This window comes from Saccopteryx bilineata, chromosome 4 (genome assembly GCF_036850765.1).
Source record: "Saccopteryx bilineata isolate mSacBil1 chromosome 4, mSacBil1_pri_phased_curated, whole genome shotgun sequence".
Classification (NCBI taxonomy): Eukaryota; Metazoa; Chordata; class Mammalia; order Chiroptera; family Emballonuridae; genus Saccopteryx; species Saccopteryx bilineata.
This window is the reverse complement of record NC_089493.1, coordinates 167,272,994-167,281,338: the sequence shown is the minus strand read 5'-3', so window position 1 is coordinate 167,281,338 and position 8,345 is coordinate 167,272,994.

Sequence of the window (8,345 nt, the reverse complement as noted above, 5' to 3'; positions counted from 1 at the left end):
CCCTCTTCCTTCCAGAAACCCCCACTGCCTTGGCCCATACCTCTCCAGCTCCCCAGGGGCCCAGGCTGGGAGGCTGGAGACTCAGGGTATGGCCCTTGCTTGACTTAGTCTAAGCTTAGGGGGCGGCCCAAGGGTGGGAGGGGTGGGTACAGGCTGCTGGGTTGTCTGGTGCCTTTGGGAGCTGTGTTGCTGGGGTCTTGACTCCTGCAACCCCAGAGACCCCACCTCCACCCCAGAAAAGCCAGGGAGCTGAAGAATCACCCTATACCCTGCTCCTCCCTCCTAACTTGGCTTGGAGTAACAGTGCTGGGAAGGAGAGCATTGTTAGGCTGGTAGCCCCAGCAGACACAGCCCTTCTATGGAGGGCAAGGGGTAGAGTGGGCTGGGGTGTCAGCAACCAGGTCTAGGGGTTGGCCAAAGGCTCCTTTCCCTGGGGGGAGGCCCAGGAAGTGGGCTGGGGCTTGTTAAAGAGACAGCCCTTCCCCCTGCACAAACGGGGCAGGTGCAATAGTGGTGGAGTTGGTAACAGGAGGCGCCCAGCTGGTGGGACAGTGACCTCGAGGGCTGCCCTGGGTCCTGGAGGTCAGGATTCTGCAAGAAGATTGTATGAGGCCCATTTGCTTGGTGGAGAGGGTGGTCCAGACAGGAGGCATTCAGTGTACTCCCCCAGAAGCTCCTGGTGGTCTGGGCATCCTGCTCTGGTCTTAGAGACTCCTGATCTGAGCACTGGGTTGAAGGGCAGAGAAGCATTTTGCACAATGGAGAAGCCAGAAGGAAGGGGTGGCCCAGATGTCTGGGAGGGCTGAGAAGCACAGAGGAGAAGCCCTTCCACAGGCAAAGGCAGAGCCCCTGACCCCCTGGTTGGGGTTGAGGCACGCTGAGTCTGTCACCACCTGGGCACTCGAGAGGTGAAACCAAAGGTGGGCAGGGGATGGGTGACAGCACTTGGGGACCACCCCTGTTGGTCCTAAGTCTGTGAAGCTCTTCCCTAATGCCTGTGTCGTGTACAGTTTTATGTACAAATAGGCGACATTTGGCCAGAGGAGACCCCCTCAAACCCAGCCTGACCCAGTCAGTGTCTTCCTAGAGGGGACCAAATCGGCCCCCACTCCCCTACTTCAGAGTTGTCTCTTGGTAGGGGTAGGGTATATGGGGACATATTTCTTCCTGGGGTCCCTAAAGTGTATCTCACACCCCCGGAGGAGGGTCTCTGGAGCATCCCTCACCTCTGGGGACTCCCGAGACCCTATCTCTCCCCTTGGGAGCCTCTGGGGGGACATGTATTCCCATTGGGGACTGTGGGAGCATGTCTCCCCCTACCCAGGCTCTCTGGGGAGCCTGTTTTCCTCCCAGGGTTCCTGGGAGTACTTAAGGCATGTCAGTCTTGGGCCATCTCTCTTCCCAGGGAAGGGGGTGATCTCTGAAGCATGTCTGGGAAGGGGTGTTCCTGGCCCTCCCTGCATCTCTGCTCTGGGGGTCTCTGACGTGCAGCACTTTGGGAAAAGACAGGACAGCTCTGAGTTGTCTTTTCTCCTAGGGGGTCTGGGGTACCTCTCTCTTCTGAGGGCCTCCCCGCCTCTGGAGCCATTTCTTCCCTGGATGGGGGCTGTCTCCTGGTGGTGGGAGGGCTTGTGTTGGCCATGAGAAAGTCTCTTCGGGGGCGTCTCCACGTGGGACTTCTCTGGGAGGGGGGGACTGTGTCTCGCCCATGGGGTTCCCAGGCAGATGCGTCTGCCCTTGGGAAGGAGGAGACTGTGTCTCCTCTGGTTATCTGAGTGGGGAGGGGGGCCGTGTCTCTCTAGTGTGTTGGGGGGGTGGGGTCAGGGAGGGGGGTTTTGGGCGCCATCAGGTGCCCACACTGGGGTTGTGTTTCTCTTGGTTAGTGCCACTTCCCACCGCCTCGCTCCTCCCGGGAAGGGCCCCCGCCCCGTCCCCACTCCGCCCCCGTCCCTGGCGCTGCGAGCACAATCCCGTTGATTTGTAATGATTTCTGTCTTTCTGTCTTTCTCTTTCTCTGACCTACCCCCCCCCAACCCCGCCGTGAGCATGCGCAGGCACCGCCCCTACCCCCTCCGGTTCTGGTTCGTTTCCGGTTTGTTTGCTGAGCTGTCAATGAAAGACCCGTGTAATTATTCCCAAGCTTTACAATAAAAGTGTGAAAACCGGTCCCCACTTGGCTTCTTCCAGGCGCTCGCTCGGGCCTGTGTCCCGGAGAGATTGGGAGGCTAAGGGTGGAGCAGAGACCTTGGAGGGGACCAGGGGACGCGCTCCAGAGAAGAGGAACCAAGACCCAGGCTGGGATCAATCGGTGTCAAGCAGGGATAGGGACAAGAGGACGCAGACTAAGGACAGACATTTTCTTCGTGCATCTCAAAGTGCCACCTAGCTGGCCGCTCGGTCCGACCTACTCCATGCACCCCACCCTCGCCAAGAGCTAAGGTGCAGACTAGGGATGGGGGTCGGGTGCAGAGCTGGGGAAAGTTATACGGTGCTGCCTTCTTCCAAGAAGCTTGTATCCCCCCTCCAACACCCCCTAATTTGGCAAAGAATACGAATCACGGAACTGGATGGGAGAGGAACGGGAGACATCTGTCTGTCGGTCGCTTCCTGCTGCGCTCAGGCACAAGGGTTGGAAGTAGATTTGGGGACACGAAAAGTTTCAGTCCCCTTCCCTGACTGCGATCCCCACACTCTCCCCGTTTCCGGCCCGAGCGCCAGGGCCTCCTCCGTCCGGCTCCCGGGTAAACACCAGCTCCAGAAAGGCTGAAGAACAGAGACCGGATCAGCGGGTTTCCGGGCCCCGCCTCTGGGGGCTCCCGCCGCCCCTCCACCCCCCCGAGCCCGCTCACCCCCCTCCCCAGCCCACCATGAGCTCCCGCTAAGCAAAATGCTTCTCCCCTGTCCGCGCAGCATGGGCCTGGCTCCAGGACACTGGGGTCGGTTCAGCCGCAGGGATTAGCCAGAGCAGGGACTAATCCTGGATGAGCTTTCGTGTAAACCCGGATCGACCGCGGGTACGGTGGGGGTCATGGTGCCCCTTCACCCATACACGGGGTTTCGCAAGGTCTGGCGCCCACTCAGAGACACGAGATTGGGTCTGCTGTAGGGACAGGCTGGGGTCATGGTGGAAATGAAGAAGACGCTGCCAAGATCAGTCCTGGATCAACCCTTGTTGCGTAGGAGGTGGGGAAGGAAGGGCAAAGACCCCTCTGACAGTCTTTGAATCCCTAAAGTCTGGTCAGTTCCCTGGCTCAGTGTGCAAGCTGGTGCCCCTACTAATCTTCCAGTTACAGAATTACCAACCTTCCCCCTACCAGTAGCCAGAGTGACTGGCCCCTAACCTCCAGGCCTCACCTCCAGATCAGAGAAGGCGCTGAATCAATGGGAGGTCCTCATATTCTTCCCACCCCTGACTTGGCCAGTGTGGGGTGAGGAACTTCTGTTAAGGCCAAGTCCTGGAAGCCATGTCAGAGGTCAAGGGACTTCAGTACTAGAATCCTGCTCCTGGTTGGTCTACTCGTTCTACAAACATTTCCTGAACCCCTTCCTTGTGTCAGCACAGGGAACTGGGACACCCCAAGAATGACACATGGTCTCTATGGAAAAGGCAGACAGGTAAACAGTAACCACATCATGTGTTCAGCCCTGCCCTGAGCTGTAAATTCAGGCTGGAGAGCCAAAGTAGGTGTTTCCTCCAGTTGGAGTCCAGATGGCTTCCTGGAAGGGGTGGTGCCAGAGCTGAGTTTCAAAGGGCAGGTGAGGAACAGCTCACTGAGGAATGGGTCAGTGTTACAGGCTGAGGGAGTAGTGCTGCAAAGGCTTGGGGGTGGAGGAGGAGGTGAGGTAGTTCCGGGAGGCGAGAGAAATTGGAGAAGAAGGCAGGGGCCAGAACTAGAAGGTCCTGCTGGTCAATGTAAGGAAGATAGAAGTGGGCCATATCAGGATCCTAAACCTCTGAAAGAAGAGGTCAGATTTATAAGCTTTACAGATTCTAATTGTTCTCTTTCCTCCTCTCCCCAGGTTTCTCTGGGAATGCCTGGGTTGGGAGTGGAGACATACCCAGGGACACACAGGAAGAGGAATCTGGAACAGTGTAGGTTAGGAAGGATGGTCCCCACCTCCTCCCATCACACCTGGAATCAGAGACCTACATTGGAACTCTGGCTGCACCACTTCCTAGTGGTATGACCTTGGACAGGTGACTGGACCTTGGTTTCTTTATCTGTAAAATGGGGAGACTAACATTTACCATCACAGATGGTTATTGTGAGGCTTCAAAAAAATAATTTGTCCACTCTTTTATTTGATATATTTAACACCTACTATGTGGCAGGAACTATGCCAGGTGCCAGCATTTCAGCACTGGATTAGACAGGCATGGCCTCTACTATCTCTTGGGACTTAGATTCCAATGGAGAAGACAGATATTAAATAAACAAATGAGATAATTATAAATTGCGTTCTGTACCATGAAGGAAACAAACAGTGGGACCTGAAGGAGGATAACAAGGTGGGGGAGAGGGGTCTTACTCAGTGTGGCCCAGGAAGCTTCTCTGAGGACACCTGAAGGTTTAGAGCTCAGAACAGAGCATTCCAGGAACAGGAAGCTGCAGCTGCTCAGACCCTTGGATGGGAGCTCATAAAGAAGTTCCTCTTAGATGCTAAGCTTACTGCAGGCATGAACCAATGTCTTTCATTTCTCACAACCTTCTTCATGAATACTGGTTAAGTAAATAAAAACAAGTGGAATGCCAGCCTGCTGGACCAATCTCCCCATCCTCATCCCCTGGAGTAAGTAGTGTTGGGGGTGGGGGATGCTGGCCTCTTATCAGTCAGCCCATCTGTACAGCTTAATCTTTACCACAGCTGTTCCCAATGGAACCTTTCTGCTTACTCCAGTTCCTTTCCTGGGGTTCCAAGTCTTCCCCTTGAACAGGAGGGGCAGGTTGAGGCCCCACCAGAATCTGCCAATCCAGAGCCTGGATTGAGCAGAATTTAGTATCTGACTTGCAGGGGGTGAGGGACAGGATGTGTGTCCCTCACCGAGAGTTTTAGGGTTATGGGGCCTTGGCCTGCATCTCACTTCAGGGAGATTATGAAGAATGCTTCTTTGCACATTGGTACATTTCACACACAGCCACCCGAGCTAGAGCGTACACAGCTCCTCTCACACACCAACCAGCTGCACACTGCATCTCCATGGCAACCAGTAGGCCTGGTCCATGGATGTTAGAAATGAGTGCCAGAAAAAGGAGAGAGAGGAGAAACAGCAGGCATAAAGATACTCAGAAAGATAGCCTTCCAAGGAGGCCTCCACTCTTTCCTTGAGCCCCCTGCTAGGAAGATTTGAAGGGCCTGAGGATGGAGGGCTCAATGTGGGAACTAAGCAGAGAGCTGGAGGCTAACTGGATACAGGTAAGGGGGGTGGGGCCTGGGCAGTGGGCAGTGGGGGGAGGAGCAGGCGCAAGGGAACTTGAGCGATAGTCTGGAGTCTTGGGCTATGATAACTTGGTCTGGGTAAATAAAGGGCAGATGAGGGGGTGGGTCGGGTGGGAGACTTGGGGAAGCTACTTTCCCTTCCTCCAGGCCTAATTGGCTGTTCAGGCTGAAACTGCCTTTTAGTCACTTAGTTTAATTAGAATTGTTCCGGAGAGGACGGTGGGGGAGGGAAAGATAAACTGGGGTGTGAAAGGGGGAAGGGTGGGTGAGGACAGCTGGGTGGGGGTGAGGAGTGTAAATTCTATCACCTTCCATTCATTTTACCACCATCCAGCACATGGGCTGGGCTATGACTGTCCAGGCTGTGGGTCACTCTGACACCCCCATCCAACTGTCACTTATGTTCCCTCACACTCACCTGCTCTCTGCCCTAGCCCTGGCTCTCTCTGTCTCCCTTCCTCTGGCTCTCACTTGCTCTCCTGATACTCACCTCCCTTTTCTCCTGTCCCCATAGTCTCTCAATCCCTGGCCAACAGTGTTTGTCTAGTAAACAGGTAAAGCATTTAGCAGTTAGGGCTGGGGTTGATCCACTTAGAAGTGGAGGAGGAGCAGGGGAGGGAAATATATATATTGACAACAACTTCATCGTTGGGTAATACAAGGAAATGGGGCCGTCACTGCCCTGGCATGACTAACACACACACACGCACACGCACACGCACACGCACACTCTATACCCATCCATAAACCCAAAGACTTTGTTGCAGAGAACACAGTATGTGAAGCTTGGTCTCTGGGGCTGGACTGTCTGGATTACCTGCAACTAGTTTCTTAACCTCTTTGAACATTAGTTTCTCTAGCTATGAAATGGGGATAATAAATTCTATATTCGTAGTGTGGATTGAAGGTGATAATGCGTGTAAACTGCTTAGCACAATAGTAAATGCTCAATAAAAGGCAGCTTTGATTATCACTCCCAGACTCCTTTCCTTTTTCACCAGGGCCCTTCAGGAACCTGGACATTGCATCTGTAAAACCCCCTCCTGATTCTGCTTTCTTTTGAGCCAAAAATTACCTCTCAGTTCTTAGACACCCCCTTTGCTTACTTCCCAGTGGGGAAGATACTGTCCCCATGTTGAGGACGTATGGTGTGGGAAGATAGGCCTGGATCCCACCCCCTGCCCACAGGTTAGGGATAGACCCTCCTCCAGACTTGGGTCTGATTTCCCTTCTCTGCATCTCTGAAGAGGAGGAAAGGCCAGGCAGCCACAGTGATGTAGGGAAGTGTACTTGCTGAGGGGGACAATAAGGGATGAGCAGCATTCAGAAGCCTAAATATTTCATGGGGCTGCAGCACCGGGAAGGGCAAAGTCCCCAAGTTGTGTTTGTGAATGTGCTCATGACTCCACGTGGCTTGGCGCTCTTCCACATGTCCAGTGCCCTCTGCACATGCCCCAACCCTCAAAGTGCTGCACCTGCAGAAAACTGCCCCAATGAACCCTTTCCTGGCCACGATCCCTCCAAAACCCTCCTCAGCACATGCATATCTTATTTCTTACGGCTGCAGGAGTTTGTTCAGGTTTGAGGCTATATTTTGACATGGTCATATTTTTCTTGCCTCTGTGCATTCAGATTCCCCATTTAGGTTCCCCAAGACTGGAACCTTGACCCTCATCTCCTTGGTATTATTGGGAGAGCTGAGTAATTGATAAAGCTGGTGGGCTGGGAACAGGGTTAGGGGTAGGAGTGGCAGGGAGGAGGTCTCCCCAGCTTTATGTCTTTGCTTGTCATGGTGAGGAGGAAGGAATCCTTCAGAGCACGTGGGGAGTGGGCAGATAGCGGGGTCCAGTGGCTTTCATGCTCACTGCTTACACATGAACTGGGGAGCTGCCTCTGCCAAATCTCTGTCTCCAGGTGGCCCCTGTCCTCTGCTCTCCACAGCTCTCTTCCTCCATATCAAAGTGGGGGAGTAAAAGGTGACTTTGTAATCTCTGTCACAATTCCTCTTTTGTCCTTTTCCTCGACCTTGTCCCAATCTATCATTATTTCATTTGTTTGTTTACTTGTTTAATTTCTGTCTCTTCCCACTAGAATAAAAGCTTTAGGAAGCAAGAATTTTGTTTAGCTTTTTTTCCCACTACTCAAAAATATTTGCTGAATGAATGTATGAATGAATGAGTGAATGGAAGGAAATCTGGTTGTGGATTCCGCAGCCAGAGCAAAAAAAAGAGGACAGAGGGTGGACCACAGGTGTGCAGGAAGGCAAGTGACAAGGGCTATGGTGGAGAGAGGGAAAAAGATGGGAAGAAAGGGGGAAGTGGATGAGGGGGAAGTAGGAAAGGGATGAGGAATAAGTGGATGAGGGGGAAGGGAGGAAGTGGATAAGGGGAAGCAGGAAAGGGATGAGGAGGAAGGAGAAGTAGATGAGGGGGAAGGGGGAAGTGGATGAGAGGAAGTGGGAAAGGGAGGAGGGGAGGGAGGGAAGGGGATGAGGGGGAAGGGGGAAGTGGATGAGAGGAAGGGGAAGTGGATGAGGGGAAGGGGAAGTGGATGAGGGGGAAGCAGGAAGGGGATGAGGGGGAAGGAGGGAAGTGGATGAGGGGAAGGAGGAAGTAGGTGAGGGGGAAGGAGGGAAGTGGATGAGGGGAAGGGGGAAGTGGATGAGGGGAAGGGGGAAATGGGTGAGGGGGAAGGGGGAAGGAGATGAGGGGAAGGGGGAAGTGGATGAGGGGGAAGCGGGAAAGGGATGAGGAGAAAGGAGGGAAGTGGATGAGAGGAAGGGGGAAGTAGATGAGGGGGAAGGAGGGAAGTGGATGAGGGGAAGGGGGAAGTAGGTGAGGGGGAAGGAGGGAAGTGGATGAGGGGAAGGGGGAAATGGGTGAGGGGAAGGGGGAAGTGGATGAGGG